The sequence below is a fragment of the Halichoerus grypus genome, chromosome 10 (assembly GCF_964656455.1).
Source record: "Halichoerus grypus chromosome 10, mHalGry1.hap1.1, whole genome shotgun sequence".
NCBI classification, from domain to species: Eukaryota; Metazoa; Chordata; class Mammalia; order Carnivora; family Phocidae; genus Halichoerus; species Halichoerus grypus.
The window spans coordinates 121,021,051-121,042,226 of NC_135721.1; the positions used below are offsets into that span (position 1 = coordinate 121,021,051).

A 21,176-nucleotide genomic window follows, 5' to 3' on the forward strand; every position below is an offset into this window, starting at 1 on the left:
GTCGGGCTGTTGGGTTCAGCTCAAGTCATGATCTTGGGGTCATGAGGTTGAGCCCTGTGTCAGGCTCCCCGCTCAGTGGGGAGTCTGCTTCTCTCCCTCTCACTCTGCCTCTCCCCAGCTTGTGCTCTCTCTCACTAAAATAAATAAATAAATCTTAAAAAAAAAAAAAAGGCCCTAACAGTCCCATGCAACAAGGGAAATAATGTATACCAAAGCATATTTTTATTAAACTTCAGAGCATCAGAAGTGAAGAGACTATCATAAAAGCAGTAAGACAGGGAAAAACACCTCACATACAAAAAACTGAGAATCAGAACCATCTTGGTCTTCTCATTGACAAGACTGAAAGTAGAAGACCACATACCTTCTAGATTCTGAAGGAAGATGATTCCTATTTAGAATTCTACACCAATCAATGCAGCAAATGAGAGAGCAGAATTAAGATAAACTCAGACAAGTTAGGCCTCAAAAGTTTTATCTCCCATGTACCCCATCTCTAAATGAAAGCATGTGTTCCACCAAAATGAGCCAGTAACTCAAGAAAGAGGAAACCCTGGAAACTGGGACACAAGGATTCTATTTTATTTACTTTTTTAAAAGTAGGCTTCAAGGGTGCCTGGGTGGCTCAGTTGGTTAAGCGACTGCCTTCGGCTCAGGTCATGATCCTGGAGTCCCGGGATCGAGTCCCGCATCAGGCTCCCTGCTCGGCAGGGAGTCTGCTTCTCCCTCTGACCCTCCCCCCTCTCATGAGCTCTCTCTCTCAAATAAATAAATAAAATCTTAAAAAAAAGATAAATAAATAAAAGTAGGCTTCATGCCTAGCATGAAGCCCAATGTGGGGGTGAACTCACGACCCTGAGATTAAGACCTGAGCCAAGATCAAGAGTTGGACACTTAACCAACTGAGCCACCTGGCACCCCCAGGATACAAGGATTACTAATACAGAAATAAGACAAAAAGAATATAAAGGGGGTTAGTCCCCCAAACAGATGGAAGCAGGCACAGAGGACAGAACAGTTTGGAGCAAGAGAACAAGAGAACTCCAGGAGAAATTTCTCCACAAAAACCATGCAATTGTTCAGTTACCTAATATTTAAGTGAATTGAGAGATTTGCAGTACTGTGCAATAGTTTCAGGAAGAATTATTGATTGGCACATGGAAAACTAAGCCAAAACAAACAAACAAAAAATAGAGGCCATTTATTTACTCTAGGGAAAGCCATAAGTTATATAGGAAAGGATAAGTAAATATAATCTATACAGCTCATTAGTTTGTAATATTTTCATAATCCTAATAATGCTGAATATTGACTGAACCAAAAATTATGATATAATTATATAGGGAGGATGAGGGCAGTAGAAGTGTATTTGTGGTAAGAGTGTGTGTAATTTAAGAAAACTGAATCTCTATCTTCTGTAGTTGTAAATAAATGCTTAATTTCTAAAATGAAAAGAATCAACCAAAATAACAGGATAGGGAACACTCCCAACTCAATCTGTGAGCCTATCGAACCCTGAGCCCAAACTAGACAAGGGTAGCAGAAGGTAGAAATTTACAGCCAGTTTCACTCATAAGCATAGATGCAAAAGTTTTAGTTAAAATGCTGGCAAGCTGAATGCAGCGGAACCAAGCTGGTTCTATCTCAGTAATGCAAAGTTGGTCCAACTTAAAAAAAAAAAGTATTAATCTGAATCATCACAATAATAGATTAAAGGAGAAAATCTACATGACTACCTTGATAGGCACAGAAAAGGCATTTGATAACATAAATACTCATTTATGTTAAAGATAATCTTAGCCAAGGGTCCCTGGGTGGTTCAGTTGGTTAAGTGTCCATCTCCTGATTTCAGCTAAGGTCTTGATCTCAGGATCGTGAGTTCAAGCCCCATGTTGGGTTCCACACTGGGTGTGGAGCCTACTTAAAAAATAATAATCTTAGCCAATGGGGAGAAGGAAATTTCTTTAATTTGATGACACTCTCTACCAATATTTTACAGCAATACTTTTTTTTTTCCCAAATAGAATACTTAAATGGTGAAGTATTAGAAACATTCCCTTTAAAATCAGCACGATGAGGGGCACCTGGCTGGCATGGTCAGTGGAGCATGTGATTCTTGATCTCAGGGTGGTGAGTTTGAGCCCCACGTAGGGTGTAGAGATTACTTTAAAAAATATATTATTTACGGGCGCCTGGGTGGCTCAGTCGGTTAAGCGTCTGCCTTCAGCTCAGGTCATGATCCCAGGATCCTGGGATCGAGCCCCACGTGGGCTTCCCCACTCAGTGGGGAGTCTGCTTGTCCCTCTCCCTCTGTCCCTCGCCCTACTTGTGCTCTCTCTCTTTCTCAAATAAATAAATAAAATCTTTAAAAAATATATTATTTAAAATTAGGAAAATGACAAGGGGGTACTCTAACACCTTTCTGTTCAACATTGTATCTGGGGAATCTGACCAGGCAGAAAAGGGAAAAAAAAAGACAAAGAAATAAATGATATAAAGATTGTAAACGGAGAAAATAGCTTCTATCTTGTTCTGAAGAACCAAGATTCCAATTTACAGGTCTAAAACCACCAAACTCGCAAATGAGAGAACAGAATTAGAATGAGTTCAAACCAGGTAGGTCTCATAAAGTTAATCACCACACACCTGTATTAGTTTCTCTGTTGCTGCCATAACAAATCGCCACAAACATAGAGGCTTAAAAACAACACAAATTTATTCTCCTGCAGTCTGGAAGTCTGAAATTAGTCTTAGGGGGTTAAAATCAAGGTGTCAGCAGGGCAGTGTTCCCCCTGGAGGCTCTAGAGAATCTGTTTCCTTGTTTTCTTCAGCTTCTAGGCACTGTCCACATTTTTTGGCCAGGGGCCTCTTCCTCCATCCTCAAAGTGCGTCACTGCAAAATTTGTTTCTGCCATCACATGGTCTCTCTCCACTATCGTCATCACATAGCCTTCACTTTCCTTCTGCCAAGCAACTCTCCCATCTCAAGACCCTTAATTTAGTCACATTTACAAAGGCCATTTTGTCATGTAAGGTAGTAGGTTCACAGGTTTTGGGGGTTGGGATGTGGACAGCTTTGGGGGCCCACTATTCAGTCTATTGCATATCACTTCCATATAACCATTCACAGGTTACATGATTGTTTACATAGAAAAAGCCAAGATAATTTACAGATTATTAGAATAAATATGACAGTCTAGCAAGGCAGTTCTATTGTTTTACTATGGTTTAGACGTAAAGAGTTGGAAAATATAATTTTAAAAAGATGTCATTTACAACATTAAAAAAGAAATTATATCTCAACACATCTAGAAAAAATTGAATTCCATAGAAAATAAAATTTAAAAGGATTCTAATAAAAAATTATAAAATACTTTGGGGCGCCTGGGTGGCTCAGTTGGTTAAGCGACTGCCTTCGGCTCAGGTCATGATCCTGGAGTCCCGGGATCGAGTCCCGCATCGGGCTCCCTGCTCAGCAGGGAGTCTGCTTCTCCCTCTGACCCTCCCCCCTCTCATGTGCTCTCTCTCTCAAATAAATAAATAAAATCTTTAAAAAAAAAAAAAAATTATAAAATACTTTGCAATAAATCTACAAAAGGTGTTTAAAACCTTATAAAGAAAATTATAAAAAATGATAGAAATATCTTAAAGATGAATTAAATAAACAGGAAAACATATTATGAACATGGGCAGAAAAAGTTAATATGATAAAGAGGTCAATTCTCCATAGGAACATGTGGATTTTATTGAATTCCAGTAGAAATGTTGGACATGTTTCTTTGGGAACGGGATAAGCTGATTCTAAAATGGGAATGGAAGGGTACAAAGAACAGGTAAAACACACATGAAAAAGCAACAGAGGATGGCAGACTCACCATAGCACACAAGACTTATAACGTGTGGTCATTAAGACTGTGGCATTGGGGGCGCCTGGGTGGCTCAGTCGTTAAGCGTCTGCCTTCGGCTCGGGTCATGATCCCAGGGTCCTGGGATCGAGTCCCACATCGGGCTCCCTGTTCGGCGGGAAGCCTGCTTCTCCCTCTCCCACTCCCCCGCTTGTGTTCCTGCTCTCGCTATCTCTCTCTCTGTCAAATAAATAAATAAAATCTTTAAAAAAAAAAAGACTGTGGCATTGGAACTGGGGCAGAGATGAGACCACTGGAACAGAATAGAACCCAGAAACACAGCCATCGATGGACAGCAGATATAAATGACAGAGTGGCTTTGCAGATCAGTGGAGAAAAGACAGTTAAAAAAATGGTGATGAGTAATTGGTTATTCATAGAGGAAAGAATACAATTGGAACTCTTGGGGCCCCTGGGTGGCTCAGTTGGTTGGGTCTCTGCCTTTGGCTTGGGTCATGGTCCCAGGGTCCTGGGATCGAGCCCTGTATCGGGCACCCTGCTCGGTGGAGAGCCTGCTTCTCCCTCTCCCACTCCCCCTGCTTGTGTTCCCTCTCTCGCTGTCTCTCTCTGTCAAATAAATAAATAAAATCTTAAAAAAAAAAAGCACAACCTATATAGAAAAAAGCTGATAAAGTCAACATCATTAAAATTAAAAATGCCTGAGTATCAAAAGACATCATTAAAAAGGTGAAAAGACAAACTGCAGACTGGGGGAAACATTTGCAAAAATACATAATTGACAAAGGATTCAAATCCAGAATATATAAATAACTAATAAGTCAATAATTTAAAAAACTCAATAGAAAAATGAGTAAAAAATAAACAGGTAAATCACAGAATAAGACACCAGAATGGCTAATATATGCATGAAAAGATGCTCAACCTCATTATTAATCAGAAAAATGCAAACAAAATCTTAACAAGGTACCATTTCAAATCCATCAGATTGGGAAATTAAAGTCTGACAGCTTCAAATGTTGGTGGTCATATGGAGAAATGGGAACTCTCCTACCCTGCTGAAGTAAGTGTGAATTGGTACAAGCACTTCAGAGACCAAGTAGACAATATTTAAAGGTGAAGATGCATAAAGACGCATATGCCCTTCGACCCAGGATTTCACTCACTGGTATATGAATCACATAGGATGACATGGGTATATATCCTAGGTTCCCACACTTGTGTTTGAGGAGACATTTATAAGAACGTTCATTGCAACACTGTAATAATAAAAATGGGAAACAATCTAAATTTCTATCAACAAGAGAATGAGTAAATAAATTTAGGTATATTCAAATAATGAGCCAATGTACATCAGAGAAAATTAATGAAGCACAGCTATGCGTGTTATTGTGAACGATTTTCAAAAACATAATCTTAAGAAAAAAAATTTTAGGAAGTGTTGTGCCATTTTTATAAAACTTAAAAACATGAAAAGACAATATATCTGGGAATATAGATATATCTAATAAAAGTATAAAAAGAAATGTATGGGAATAATAAACACTAATAAAAACCATGCATGGTTTTGCTTTGGCTGGGGAATGAAATCAGGGAGGGTAACACAGAGCTTCAACTATAAATATAATGCTTTATTTCTTAAGGTGGGTGATGGCTATTCACTTATCATTTATATCTTAGAATGAAATATGTCACTTAAGTAGCACTGTATGCTTATTGTTCAGAAACATGGACAGAGAGGGAACAGGAATTGGGAGAGGGAGGTGAAGGAAGGTACAGAAGACTCTTGTTTTTTTTAAACCTTGCACTCCCGGTTGACCTTTTAAAGTATACACAATAAAAGTTCAATAAAAGTTGACATTATAGGGGCGCCTGGGTGGCTCAGTCGTTAAGCGGCTGCCTTTGGCTCGGGTCATGATCCAGGGTGCTGGGATTGAGCCCCGCATTGGGCTCCCTGCTCGGCGGGGAGCCTGCTTCTCCCTCTGCCTCTGCCTGCTTCTCCCTCTGTTTGTGCTCGCTCTCTGTCAAATAAATAAATAAAATCTTTAAAAAAAGTTGACATTATAAAAATAATAAAAGTTTGAGTCAGGAAGTAATATGTGATATGTTTCTGTAAAATCTTCATTTGTAGATGCTTTATCTCAGTGCTATTCAAATATGGTCCTTAGACAAGTGTGGGTTGGTGATCTAGTCTGCCATGAACTAAATATAGAATAGAGCCTAAATGTTTGGGAGCTATTATAGCAATTTTATTTTGTTTTACCTTTATTTTTTTATCTTATTTTTTTAAGTAGGCTCTATGCCCGGTGTGGAGCCCAATGTGGGGCTTGAACTCACGACACTGAGATTAAGACCTGAGCTGAGATCAGGAGTCAGATACTCAACTGACTGAGCTACCCAGGCGCCTTGCTTTTATAGCAGTTTTAGAGATTTTATGTATGTTAAATCTAATAATTAAAAATGGGATTATATTTCACTATAATTTCATTTTTTTCTAGAAATAAACTCTTATTTTACAGAAGTATTGGAGGGCAATGAATTGAAAACAAACAACTGGTCCTGCACAAATAATTTAAGATCCGTTGCTCTGCCTTAATGAAAATTGATATCTACATGATTTCTTTTTCTATAAATGCGTAGCTTTTCTTGTTCATTGGGGATCTTGTGCTCTACTTGTAAAATATTAATGTTCAGTGTGGGAGTCCAGAATTGTTTTGTTTGGTTCTGGATATGTGCCTTGCATATAAAGATATGGCTATTCTCTGCATGCATTTCCCCCAGAGACCCATACAAATATAGTTGTAAATTCCTGTTAGTAAACAGTAAGTCTTTAAATTTAGAATTAGGTGAGGAGGCTGACATGCAGAAGTGTAACAAACTGGATTGCTTTCAAAGTCCTATCTTTTCTAGTTAATTGTTAACTCACCAGTGTGCTGCTTTTCTTATATCAAGTATCACACGGTGTGTGAAAACGCTACAGATAGGGTTTAAGGCAGTTCCTGGAGTTTTTGCATGACAAATGGACCTTATACTACAGAGGAATGAAAGATAAACATTAATAAAACATTATCATCATAAGAGAACAACACCAAACCAAATCTCCTCACCAGTGCTTGGCAGCACACTTCCTGAGAAGTTTCAGGCTGTATGTGGCTTCCACCTTGGCATCCAAAATCTGCGTAATGGCCTGTGTGACAGCAGGAACCCAGTCTCCATGGGATTTTGTCTGTAAGGTGCAGCACAGTGGGGGCCTCTGAAATGTCCAAAAATACCTGTTTTAGATCTCCTTTTCCCCACAAGAAAAGACTCCTTAAAAATTACTTTTTTTGAAGCCAGATTACTCATTTCCAGGGTTCTCTTACACCTGCCACTTCCCAAGGGAATTTTTTCGGTATAATCTTTTAATCTTTCTGGAAGGCTAACAAAGCATTGCATATATACCTGGCTTTTGCCTCGGAAACACCCTATCCTTTTCCTTTCATAATGCTTTTTAAAGGACTTTATTATTTGCTCTCTGGGTTCATTTAACTCTATTAACATACCAGTTTAGCATCTTTGCTATGTTTTCTTGCTATTTCTCATTTCATTCACTATATGTTACTTAGCATTTCCGTTTGAGTATAGTATCTTCCACTTCCACTTCTAGAATGGCTAGAAAGTGCCATTCTAGAAAGTGCCATTTTCATAACTAATATTTAGCTTTGCTTTGCATTTCATTCTCATGCGCTCTTAATTTTTTTCTAAAGTTCATTTGTTTATCTCTACACCCAGGGTGGGACTTGAACTCAGGACCCCGAGCTCAAGTGTCACAAGCTCCACGGACTGAGCCAGCCAGGCACCCCTTTCTCCCTCTTTTAGAAGGAGGAACATGCGGTGGAAGGCAACAAAGATAGCCCTTCCAAAGCCTTGTACTCCTACCAGAGGTCTTGGCAGCTTTTTAAAAGCCTCCTCCCCTCAGTGCTGTCCCAACCCACTGAGTTTAGGGTTAAACTGAAGTCGGAGACCTTCATTATAGTGTCACCAACCTGAGAGGTCAGGGGATGTAGTCTCCCTACATCATGTTTCTGAAGCGACACGGTCATGGGTGAGGACAAGGTGGTAGAGTGAGAACAGGTAGTGGAAAAGGTTCCCAAAGATGAGGCGTTCCAATAACGATTAATGGCTTATTCACGAAAGATCTGAAGCAACTGGAGTGGTTCGGTTTGGCTGCTGCAGAAGCCAGGGTAGAAGATCAGGGTGACGTCCTACACAGCCTGCAAGTTGACACAAGGTCAGGGAACGCCAGGACAAGTTTAAGTATATGCAAACATGCGGGCGGCGCAGCGTCGGGCCAACAGGGACAGCTCAGGGACTGAGGAAACCAACCCAGAAGTCGAGAGCAGGCGCTGGCAGAAGCCGCTGCCCACAGCTCGGAATCCCTCCTAGCCGCAGAACGGCTGACCGCAAAGGTCACGTGACAAGCACGAGCCCGGCTCTAATTGGCTACAAAAGCTCACAGCCTCTCCCACTGTTTTCCGTCTTTTCGGACACTACATTTCCCAGAAGGCCCCGCGGCGCTTAGCTCCTCCTAACTCGTTAGATGAGGGCCGTGCCCGGTTTTCCCAGACTCTACGGGGCTTTTAGAGGCCCGGAAGAAGGGGTCCGGGGGGCGAAACCTTCTGGATTAAAACAGCCCGCTCACTGGAGGCAGGGAGGAGAGCTGCGGCTCGGCCCCCTCCTTTTGCGCACAGACCTCTGGGAAATGTAGTAACATGTAGGTCTCTGGGGCTTGTGGCTCTCCCCGCTCGCTCCCTGGGGTCGCTAATGAGGCGGGAACCAGAGGGAGGAGGAGGGTCAGGACGAGCCTGCCACACTGGCTCTTCCCTCTCCACCAGGTGGCGCAGCGTGCGAACATCTGCCCATCTACCTCCTGGTTATCGCATGCTGGGATAACCTTCTACCCTATAGCCCTGAGAATTCTCCAAGCTTAGATTTCCATGAAGTACTTTTTAGAGGGATCTGCTGAGAAATGGGGGAAACAAATGATGGCGGCCCTAAATTACTCCCATCCTCTGTTGCTCACCGGACGCTTTATGAGGGTACACTGAACCATGGCGCTGCGCATATGGGGGATCCATTTTATGTTTGGACTTCCATCGGGCACTGACTTCCGCCCCCCGGGAGCGTCATCAGCTGTTCGTGCCGGTGTTCTCGACTCCCCGGCTGGCCTCTTTTGGGCCACCACGACCGTCGGCCCTAGCCCAGGCCTTGTTGTTTCTGCCTCGGAGGACATTCGTTCTGCCCGGCTGCGGGGGTGACGGTCTTAACTTTACTGAAGGGAAGACTGAGGGTGTGGTGGGTAGAGGGTTGTTGACTGGGCTGTACAGCTAGTCGTGTAGTCAGCTCCGCGCGGTTGGAACGAATTCTGTGCACTTCGGGTGGTGGTAATCCCCTTTTCTCGGTTTTGCTGCTACTGCCTTAGGTTAAGTCATGATCATGCCGGCCATTCTAACGGTCTCATCCCGCCCGTATTTACTGAGAGTGTGCTAAGTGCCAGACGTTGTGCCGGGTGCTGGGGACACGGTGTTGAGTGGCGCAGACGCGGCCCCACCCTCACGGAGTTTACCGTCTAACGGGGAGGACAGACTGACTACAGAACACAAATAAGAGTAAAATTTCAAATTGTGGTACGTAGAGAAAAGAAACAGGATGCTACGAGAGAGAATGATGGAGGGAGCCGTAAGTTAGATTGGGAGATTGGGGAAAGGAAGAAATGCCTGATCGGAGACCCGGAGGCTGAGAAAAAGGAAGCTCTGTGACAGCCAAGAACAGAGTAATCTAGGCAGAGGGGACAGCGAGTGCAAAGACCCCGGGAAAGAACTTAGTATTTTGTTCTGGAACTGAGAGCGGCGCCTGGATGGCTCAGTCCGTTAAGCGGCTGCTTTCAGCTCAGGTCATGATCCCAGGGGCCTGGGATTGGGCACCTCGCTCAGCAGGGAGCCTGCTTCTCCCTCTTTCTGCCCCTCCATCCTTCCCTTCCCCCTCCTCACACTCGTGCTCTCTCTCTCAAATAAGTAATAAAGGTAAAATCTTAAAAAAAAAAAAAAAAAAAAAAAGGAGCGAGAGAAGCCTTTTGTGACTGGAGCGCATGGGGTAGGGAGCTGTAGGGCAAATTGAGGCTGGCCTCCGTTCCTCCAGTCTTGCCTCTTTGAAGCCATCACACACTGGCAATATAGAAAAATTTTCAAAACTCAAATATGATTTTACTCCCTTTTAGAGGCTTTCTGTTCCCTGCAAGTCCAACTCCTTGGGCCCAGTGCTCAAGGACCCTCATTATGGGATTTACCTTGCTTTCCAGTCTCCTTTTTTGCCTCTGCTTGGTATGCGTTATTCCATGTGCTTGCTGAGCAGGCTGACTTCGATTCACCCTTCCTGTCTTGGTCACAATACCGCTTCCTCTGTGCTCTTCCTCCTGTGCATGCTCCACCCTAGCTATATAATTATTAGTTTGCCTACTAATCTCTCCCACAAGATAGTAAGCTGCTGCTCTCAGGAACTTGTTTTCTTTCTCTGTATGATGCAGAACGTGAGGCCAGACAGTTGGTATTTTCATAACAAATTTCCACTGAGAGACTGAGTGGAACAGGTAGCCATCACTGTCCTCCACCTGATACCTGATGGGAAGGTGATGTGGGGTTCCTGTCCACAGCAGAGAGTAACCTCCAAAAGGGGGAGAAGAAATGAGTAAGAAATCTGCACTTATCATGGCCAGGCACTGTCTTATCCACTGTCTCATTTAATCGTCATAACAATTGTGGGTCTTGTCTTTTTGCAATCGAGAAAGCTGGTGCCCAAAGGCTTACCCAGAGATCACCCAACTGGTAATGAGGAACCTGGGATAGGAACCTAGATCTTTCTGACTTCAAAACTTGAGGCTCTTAATACTCCCTCTGCTCCTTTTGCTCCTATTCTGGCACCTTTCACCAGCACAGGAGCCTGAGAAGTTTAAGGAACTGAACTCCAAGAGTCTTCTATCTCAGGTGGGTCATTTGTACCCAAGGATATCAGATCTGGAACAGCCGTTCTATTGGGGCTCTACCCCTTCCAGAAACCAGTGACTCATATCAGTCCCTGCTTATATCAGTATTTACAGGGCCTAGAAGAACTGGTAAGACTCAGAAGTAGAAAATCCAGGGTTTGCTATCCTATGGAGTTCTGCCCTATAGAACTCCAGGCTGTGTCCAAGACATCTCAGTCTGAGACTACAGACCCCCGGGCTAGATATTCAAGGGCGCTCCTGAACCAAGCTTTCTACGTTAGCTGTGGCTCACGCCGTTTCTAAGAACACACATCAGGGTACAGACAGATACAGCCAGCACATTGCTGATCTCGCCACTCCAGCATCCTGCGAGAGCCTGGCCCAGAGCAGATGCCAGGTTAACCCTGGACGAATGAACTTCCCTTCTCTGCCCCAGGCTAGTCTCCCTCAGCTACTGGGAGGGAGGAATCCCTCCCTATCATGTGGACGAAGGGCTTCTGCCATCCAGGGAAGGTGAATGAAACCAGCGTTTCAACACCATCTCCATCTTGACTTCTTGGGGAGTGTGCCAAGGTGCAGCTGAAAACCAGTGAGTAATAATTCCTTGGAAACATGTTGGATCCAGCATTTTTACGTGACAATCTGATTTTTATTTTGAAACTGTGCAAAATGAAAGCCCATATACGTATCTGCTATATATGCTTGGAGGCAGTGTGGTTCTGGGGAAAGAGGAGTAGTCTCAGGGTCACCCTGGACCTAACAGGCTCTATTGGACAAGGTGCTCAGTGCCTCTGGGGCCCAGTTTTCTCATGAGTAAAATAAAAACATTAGACTGTAGGCTTCTTCCTACTGTTAATATGAATGCTTAAAAAATGGCTGGTTACACCTGCAGTCAACCCACATGAAGTACCTTTCAAGTGATCATTTGCCTGAATCTGGTCTATTTTCATGGTTTAGTTTTTCTAACACCTTTCACTTAACCCTTCCACCACTGGTGCCTTTCTCATTTGCAAGGTTTTCACTAGTTTTTGGCTTATTTGGATTCCAATAAATCTTGTGGGATTCCAGCCATCGAATCACCTGCTCCTTTGCCCTACCTGGAGCCTCTTAAATCCCCAGCAGTCTCAACTCCCTGACAAAGCACTGAGAGAAGTCCTGGTCTCCCTCCTCTTCCACCCCTCCCATTCCTGCTTCCCTGAAAAAACGAATAAGGAAAAATCCGGGAGGTTTCTATTCTGGCAGTTAGCACTCTTACCACTAGATGGCACATGTGTGCAAGTCATCAGTCTTCAGACAAAAACTCTTATTTTTTTTTTTAAATGTATTTATACTCCACCTCAATCCACTAAAGCTTTGAGAGGAATTATACAAGTACAAAACATGCAAAAGGATAAAATGAAAAGTTGAAGGAATTGGAGAAAATAGAGAACAAGTGGGAGAGGTAACTCCAGGATGGGTCCTCAGAGGGAGGACACTGAACAGTGAAACAAACAGCAGTGACTTCCCTGGAGCTGTTTCCGTGGGCCCTTCCGTGCAGGCTGATGGTGTGATGCTACCTGAGGAAACACGGTTCTCTGGACCAGGTGAATTTACTGCTGTATGTATGCCTTTGTATTTTCAAAAAGTGAATTTGCACCTACCTCCTATCCCGCACTGAGGTTTGGGTGGAGTTTGGGACCAGAAGGCTCTCCTTGAGGCTATGGTCACCAGCCCCCAGGATGGCCCCCCCAAAACCCCCCCCGACTCCTGGTTTTCACACCCTGTGGAATCCCCACCCACATACCAGGGGGTGGTCTGTGTGACCAATAGAATATAAGAGGAGTGATGGCATGTCGTTTCTGAGGTTGGGTTATAGAAGACATTAGCCGCTCTTGTCTCCTTCTATCAGATCATTTGCTCTGGGGAAAGCAAGCTGCCATGTCATGAGGAGCCCTCTGGAGAGACCCACGTAGCAAAGAACTGAGGCCTTCTGGCAACAGCCAGCTTTAATTTGCTAGTCATGTGTGCGAGCCACCTTGGAAGCAGATCCTCCAGCCCAACAGACACCTTGACTGAAATCCTACGGGAGACCCTGAGCCAGACCATCTGGCTACATCTGTCCTTTGCTCTGCGAGATAATCAGTGTTCTTTTCAGCTGCTAAGTTTTGGTGGTAGTTTGTTACACAGCAATAGATAACTAACACAGAGGCCAGTGGAAACCCAAGGTTGCATCAGAGATAATTTTGCATGGGTGGGTCAACTTGGTTTTGGAGACCAAGGAAATATTTCGGAAGCAATGTATGTATGGGCTTTAAATCTGATAGACGTGGGCACCAATTCAGGCTGTCTGTGGAAAGACAGAAGTAGAAGGTCCCACGTGAAATGTCTGCAAAGGAGGTTTCTTTGCAGGGTGGTAAGGGCAAGGACCTCAACTGTCTTATTCACTGTGGCACCCTCATGGCCTAGCACAGGGCCTGGCACATGGTAGGCTTTCTACAAATCTTTCTTGAATGAATACATGAATGGTGAGCTATAACTCTGAATGAGCCATTCCATTTTCTGGAAGACCATCATTCATTAAGCTCCTACCGTGTGCCAAGTACATAATGTTGGTTAAGCTTCCATGGAAGTTTTGTGTCCTCTACAAATTACATGCACCTTTTCCCCCCATCATGTCTCCCCTCACTCTGTATTTTCTCCTCGGAATTCTTTATTATTTTTGTAGAGCCTTGCATGGGCTTTAGATTGCATTCTGAAAACATTCTCATGGGAGTAGTGTTCTTAGGTCACCATGAGAAGTAATTTCTAGTTACTGTTTTTCCAATACGAGAACCAGAACTGCTCAGGATACTGGGTTTATTTTGTGTAGTTTTGTTTCAGGGCCTGCCCTAATTTTTTCTTCTTTTTCCCCCTGCCCCTTTCTTTTAAAAAATGATCTGAAATGGCTAATGCTAAGTAATAGCAGTTCATTTTCCCTGTGATAACTATCTAGAGTCTATTTTCCCCTTTCATCTGACTTTGTTGCTGATTTGAACCAGATCTTACTGTTAACAGAAACATTCTGGGGGTGAAGGAGAATCTGAGTGATTTGCCTCAGACCCTTGTCTCCCCCCTCAATGTGTAAACACTCCTTTCTTGGTAGCTAGCTCTGCAGGGCTTCTCCGCCTCCCCCCCACCATCACACACAGCTATTATTTATTGAGTGCCTACCACACGCCCATCCCTTGTTATGCAGGTGTTACATGCATTATTGAATCTGTGCTAGAGACTGTGAATTGCCTTGCCGATTTTGTTAGTCCAAGTCACTCGAGGAGCAGGCACCAGGATGGGATTAATTGTGCAAGGATTTTACTAGGGGAAAAAAATTGCCTGTTTCAAAGGAAATAGGGAGAGGGCTTAAAGGCCAGGAGGGCCATCCCTAGACCCCAAATGAAGGGGGTACGGGGAGACAGTTGGGTGCAAGAGTCCCAGTGTGCCCTGCAGTTTAAGGAAAATTCAGTCTAACGAAGGTTAGGCAAAGCTGTCAGGGAGTCCTTGAGCCAAAGCCAGTCAACGAAGGAGTCTGTCCCTTGTCTCTCGGGACTGGGTCTGACTTTGCACCCAACCAAACTCAGTCATTGGTGGGGTACAGCCCATGGGAGGTGTGGCCAATGAATGTCAAAGCACAGCCGCTGGTGTCCTCAGCTCCAAGCAGTAGGAAGTCTGTGGAAGCACATTTCTGTGGCTGCCACACCAGTATTTATTCTCCTTTCTTTTTAAGTAACAGAAGCCTGATTTACTTGGGTGGCAAAGACGTGATGCTGAACTAAAAGATTTTAGTTCCCTGCCTTCCTTGCAACAAGTTGTGGCTCTATGATTGTATATACGAGTAGTCATGTATACACAAGCAGTCACAAGCAGAAGTGTTACGAGGACCTACCAGTAATGCTCCTCGAGGGGCTCTGAGTCAGCTGGGAGGTGCCTCCCTTCTTCCCTTCTCTCTGCCGGGACTAAAGACAAATGGCTACAGCCTCAGCAGTCATTTTGTGCCAAGAGGAAATTTGTTACTAATGGAACGGCAAACAGACAAATAGCAAGAGTCTGCATCCCTAATGAATAGAGACCAATCCGCTCTGGGATTGCCTAGCTCCAGACTTTAACCTGAGAGGAACCCCCCCCCCTTTATTTTTAGCCATTGATACTTTGCGTTATAAGCAGGTAAATCTAATCCTAATCGGTACAGTATCTAATCTTTACAATGGCTCTGCCAAGCAGGCATATTTATGCCCATTTTACAGATGAGGAAAATGAAGCTTAGAATGAGTAAGTGTTAGAACCTAAATTACAGCCCGGGGTAGTATTGAGGATACTTTCAGCTTCGAATAACAGAGCAGTGTTTGTCAGTCTTCCCTGAAGATAAGAACTGCCTGGGAACTTGCTAAATACACAGATAGCCAGTACTCTCCCCTGGAAATCCTCATTCTATAGGTCCAGGTTAAGGTCTGAGAAGCTATTTTATCTCTGATGGACAGCCCAGCCCATCATTATCCTCAGGGAACAGTGTGAATCCCAGTGTGGGTGAGGACCGACACCAGGCAGCTGGAATAGTAAGGAGGTAAATGCTTCCTATTAGAAGACTTTCTGTGAGCCTAAGAACGGGGAGCTTGTGACAGAAATACAGATTCTGGGCTTTACTTTCATGGATTCGAAGTAGATCTTTTGTGGAACCTGGGGGTTTGCCCTTTTCAGATGCTTCCCAGGTGATCCTGATGACTGTGATTCAGAGAGCAGAGCTTCAGGGACCCTGGCTTCACTGTCAGGATGAGCCTGGGTTTGAATCCTGATGCTGCCCTTTATTGGCTGGATGACCTGTAGTGGCTACGTAAGCTCTGTGTCATTGGTCTCGTCATTTTGGATTTGAAGAAAGTAGTAAGGGCAACCTCACAGGCTTGTTGTGAGGATTAAATGAAATAATTTACGTGAAGCTCTTAGCTACTAGAACTCTACTAAGTTCTCAGTATTGTTATTGTTCTCAGTTATTGTTATTATCATAGCCCATGCATACATCTTGCAAACAGTATGGACATAGAGCTCTTTTTTTTTTTTAATTGTAAGTTTTTATTTTAATTCCAGCCTGTTAACATACAGTGTTATATAAGTTGACAGAGGGTTCTGTTACTGTGGGTAAGTTACACAAATCCCCAGGGAACCAAGATTCCACGGAGGCTGGTCCTGGAGCTGGGTCTCCCCCTTTCTCTCTCCAGCTACTTCTGGCCTTGAGAGTGACTGACCTGCCTGTGTATGAAGTTGAGTAAAGGTCTTCTAGAACATGCTCCTGTGCTCCCCCAGCTGCCACCTCCCTCCCTCTGTCCCCTTCCCTGCAAGTCTGCCTGAGAGTCGTCTACACTCAATGGATCCATTTTCTCCCCTCTCGCTCCCTCCTCAGCCCATTACAATCCAGATGCTGACATCACTGCTCTGCTAAAGTGATTCTTAGCAGTGGCTTCTGTGTTGCCAAATCCAATGGATATTTTAATTTTTTTTTTTTAATTAATTTATTTATTTTAGAGAGAGAGAGAGCAAGTGCTCGTGTGAGTTGGGGAAGGGACAGAGAGAGAAGAAGAGAATCTCAAGCAGACTGTGCACTGAGCACAGAGTCTGAAGCGGGGCTCCATCCCATGACCCCGAGATCACGAACTGAGCCCAGACCAGGTTTGGCCGCTCAGCCCACTCAGCCGCCTGGGCACCCCACCAGTGGATATTTTAAAGTCCTCATCTCATTTGAGCATTTGCTGCTGCCGTGTCCTTGTTTCTCCCTAGAACTTCGCTTTCTTGGTTTCTGGGACTCTCTTGTTCTATTTCTCCTCCTAGTTTTGTGGTTGGTCCCTCTAGCCTCTGCTGAACCTCTGCTGAACCTCTGCCTCAGTCCTTGTCTTACACTCTCTACTCCCTGCCCTTTTAATCCTTCATTTGCCTCTAATTCTTTTCACGGTTCCTTTTCTTTCTCTGATCACAGCCCAATCATTGAATTCTTCTAAGTCCCAGTGAATCATCTCCTTTCATAGGACATCCTGGTCTCATGCAACCTTTTCCTTCCTTTCTCCACGGGATGGCTAAAATCAGGCCCAAATAGTGTGCTCCCGAGTCTCCTTCACATGTCTTCCTGCGAGGCCTAGTGACATCCGCAAAAATGGAAAATGAGACTGGATTTCTTGTGGATCAGGCCCCAGGGGGGCCCTGAGATACCCTTAATTGTTCCAGCTTATACTGGTATTAGAGACGGAGTCACTCTGCAGGCTGAGTACATAACCATTCATGCCCTTAGCTGGGACTCTGAGGCTTTCTGTCCCGGTCATCGCTCCTTTCAGAGGCATGGGAGCCATTCATACTTCTACCAGGGACTTGTTTGACTTTGGACCTAGCTTTTACTTTTCTGGTTTCAGTTTTCTCGTCAGAGAAATGCAGGAGTTGGACTAGTTATCTCTGAGGTCCCTTCCAACCACTGGCACCATCACAATCAGCTTTTTTACCTTGATTTCACTCCCAGGAATCTGTACAGAAATACTCTTCCAAGTGCATAAAGATGTATGCTCACTTGTAATAACCTAAGTGCCTATCAAGAAGGGCTTGGTTGGAGGCACCTGGGTGCCTCAGTTGGTTGAGCGTCTGTCTCTTGATTTTGGCTCAGGTCATGATCTAGGGTCATGAGATCCAGCCCCTCTTTGGGCTCCCTGCTCAGTGGGGAGTCTGCTTGAGATTCTTTCCCTCCTTTCCTACCCCTATTTGCATTCTCTCTCTCTAAAAATAAATAAATAAATCTTTTTTTAAAAAAAGGGATTGGTTAGGGGTGCCTGGGTGGCTCGGTCATTAAGCGTCTGCCTTCGGCTCGGGCCCTGATCTCAGGGTCCTGGGATCGAGCCCCACATCGGGCTCCCTGCTCGGTGGGAGGCCTGCTTCTCCCTCTCCCACTCCCCCTGCTTGTGTTCCCTCTCTCGCTGTCTCTCTGTCAAATAAATAAATAAAATCTTTGAAAAAAAAATAAAAAAGGGATTGGTTAAATAACTTACGGTGTACATGCTCAATGATGGCGTTGCTCAAAGTAAACATTCTCTTTGTTATTGGTCTGCTGGGAGATAAGGAGCTTGAGCCAGAATGTAAAGCAATGATTTTATCAAGAAAGTCTTACTAACAACAACGAGGGGCGCCTGGGTGGCTCAGTCGTTAAGCGTCTGCCTTCAGCTCGGGTCGTGATCTCAGGGTCCTGGGATCGAGCCCCACATCGGGCTCCTTGCTTGGTGGGAAGCCTGCCTCTCCCTCTCCCACTCTCCCTGCTTGTGTTCCTTCTCTCGCTGTGTCTCTCTCTGTCAAATGGATAAATAAAATCTTTAAAAAAAAAGAAAGTCTTACTAACAACAACGATATGTATGTATGTAAAAGCAGCTGAAGTGAATAATGTGTTTAGAGACATAGTTGCTTTGCATTCTGGTACAAGCTCTCCCTTACCTTTTCCCAGGCCAGAACACACAGGTCCTGGACTAGCACTGGTGCACAGACCACACATTGAGTAGTGTTGGGGAGAAAAAAAATTCCCCTCAATTCTTCTAAGTTCTTTGGCTGGTTTAATAATTAAATTGACACAGGACATACTAACAGGAGAAAAATGAACAAAAAAATGTAATAACATGTATACCTCCTCTCTACATGGGAGAGACTCAGGAAAACCAAGTAATCTGCTAGGGAAATGCCCAAAGCCATCATCTTAAATACCATCTTCAGTTAAAGACAAAAGAAGATGGTGGGGATGGGGAGTCAGATATGGGAGGTCACCAGGAAAAGCAGAGTGAACAAGGGTAGGGTTGTTATCCAGATTTAAATCCATGTCTTCTCCATTGATAATAGTTTCTAGAGATTTAGACTCACTGCCCCCGCCCCACCCCATTTCTTGGTACAGCTAGGGAGACATCCTTACAAAAGGAGGTTTCTCTTATACATGTAAATATCTCTTACAAAAGGGTAACTTCTATTTGGTTTTCAGAGCTTCTCTTGTGTCTGCATTTTCTTAAAAATAACCAGCTTAAAATAATCAATATGCCAAAGAGGCAGATCTTGGGGTGACAAAATTTCTCCCTTTCAGCAGCATTGCTCAAGCTTCACAAAAATCAGGTAGCTCTACTTGCGCAGATGTGGGAAAAAAGTATGTTACAGAACAGTATGGTGTTTTCAGAAAAAGGGATCCATACAAAAAGGGATACATAAGTGCACAGATAGGCTGAGAGATGCATAAAACATTTCTGGAACAAGTCTTGAGAAATTAACAGTGCTTCCCTCTGGGGAGTGGAGCTGGGATTCTGGGGTGAAAAATCTCTTTTTCCTTGTATATCCAGACTGCTATTCAGTGGGTCCTCTCCGGTATACAGTGTCTAGAATCTGTTCTGTTTGGTCTGTGCCTTCTTGACACAGTTGTTAAACATTTTTGTTTTTTCTTCCCTTTTTTTAAGTAAACTCTACACCCAACGTGGGGCTCGAACTCACGAACCTGAGATCAAGAGTTGGGCGCTCTACCGAGTGAGTCAGCCGGTCACCCCGGTTGTCAAACATTTTGAGTGTAAATCCTGCTATACTTTTACTGTTTTGTTTTTTTTTAACCTATGTGCATGTAACCCTGTCATAGTTTTTTAAAGATTTTATTTATTTATTTATGTATTTATTTATTTAGAGAGTGCATGTGTGAGTGGGGGGAGGGGCAAAGGGAGAGGGAGGGAGAATCTCAAGCAGACTCCTTGCAGAACATGCTGATGTGGGGCTTGACCTCACAACCCCAAGATCATGACCTGAGCCAAAATCAAGAGTTGGTCACTTAGCCGACTGAGCCACCCAGGTGCCCCTCACTTTCATATATTTTTTTAAAAATTAATTTATTTATTTTGGGGGAGAGAAAGAGGGAGAGTGAGTGAGCACACGGTGGGGGGGGTTGTGGAGAGGGAAAGGGAGAGAGAGAATCTCGAGCAGACTCCCCTGCTGAGTGTGGTGCCCAACTCGGGGCTCATTCTCACAACCCTGACATCATGACCTGAGCTGAAACCAAGAGTTGGTGCTTAACCAACTAAGTCACCCAGACGCCCCCCTCACTTTCATATTTTTAAAACAAATTAGTTACAGAGCAAATACGGATGCTTCTCGAGTCTCTGTTTGCTGGATAACAAGCCTCCCTTTTTCATTTTTTATGAACATTCCCTCTGTTCTCACCACTAGGCATATGAACAAGGCAGTTCTCTCTGTCCTGTGCCTCGGAGCTCTTCTCCCACAGATATATTCACAGTAAGTCGTTTTGGTTCACAGCTTGGAGATGAAGAAGGCCCAGGGGCCAGAGGACTGATTACAGTTCTAATTTACAATTATACAGTGATTTTTCACACTGCTCATGGAATTCTTACTTCCTCCCTGTTTGAGTTGGATAGTTAGAAGGATCCGATTTGATTGAAGTAGTATAGGCTGTGACTATCCTAAGGATTTGGCGTATTCAGTTGAACTGGGAAGCACTGGGCAACAAATATAAATTATTTCCTCACTCCCATACAACTGTGTATTTACTGTGTGCAGCTTATCCTGTGTAGAAAAGTGAATTGACTTCTCCTTTCCTTTGAAACTGTTGAGACATCTAAGTGGCCTCTTTAAAGTCAAGATGCAAACAGCCTGTGCTGTTTGTAGGAGTCTGAGGGGAACTGAGACAATGTCCCTGGAGTCTGATAGTTTTTGATTCAAATGCTCGAGGCCTATTTACTGTGGTTCTTGACAGAATTAAAAAAAAAAAAAAAAAAAAAGATTTGTTTTTAAATATATTTTGTCTTATTTCTGTGTTAAAGAGAATGTGGCTGGCCCTTGCCCCTGGTTCCCGGGGAACAACCTCTAAATCCTTAGAATTTCCTGAGTAATGAAAGAGCCTTTGTTATCCGTGGTGGGCCCTGAGAATTTATACTTGTAAGGTGACTCAGGTTGGGGACAGGCCAAGCCAGAAAGACCAATGTTGTGATTAGAGAGTCGGGGCTTTGAGCCCTGTGGTATCAGTTTGACTTCTAGGGAGGAGAAGGGGGTGTGGCCAATGAGTCAATCAATCATGGCTGTGTAATGAAACACTGAAGTTCAGGTGAACCTCCCTGGTTGCAATGCTCTGTGTATGGTCACACATCAGTGTAGGAGAGGGTAACAGGTCCTGACTGCAGGGGGAGAGAGCAATGGGGCCCTCGCAGAGCCCCCCTCTCCTGTATATTTCTTCCTTTGGCTGGTTCTGACTTATGCTTCTGCTATATAAAACTACTTGTAAGGATGGCAGTTCCCCG

At 44.0% G+C, this 21,176-nt stretch overlaps 2 long non-coding RNA genes across 5 annotated transcripts in view; one reads left to right on the forward strand and one right to left on the reverse strand.

Annotated features, from left to right (window-relative positions):
- The window catches only part of LOC118554082 (uncharacterized), a 53,442-nt gene extending 45,161 nt beyond the window's left edge, over positions 1–8,281 (reverse strand). For 3 of the 4 annotated variants that reach the window (XR_013442058.1, XR_013442057.1, XR_013442059.1), the window contains exons 1-2: positions 7,889–8,281; positions 6,971–7,116 (exon numbers count right to left, since the gene is read on the reverse strand). This is a non-coding gene — a long non-coding RNA (uncharacterized LOC118554082). Of the gene's footprint in view, positions 1–5,473; positions 5,885–6,970; positions 7,117–7,888 lie in introns of those variants that run through there. The other variant, XR_013442056.1, reaches the window with a different exon arrangement.
- Positions 8,282–9,026: 745 nt separating this feature from the next.
- LOC144379289 (uncharacterized) lies at positions 9,027–20,642 on the forward strand. Its single transcript, XR_013442060.1, has 3 exons — positions 9,027–9,156; positions 19,338–19,404; positions 20,092–20,642. It is a non-coding gene; the product is annotated as an uncharacterized LOC144379289 (long non-coding RNA).
- Positions 20,643–21,176: the final 534 nt, after the last annotated feature.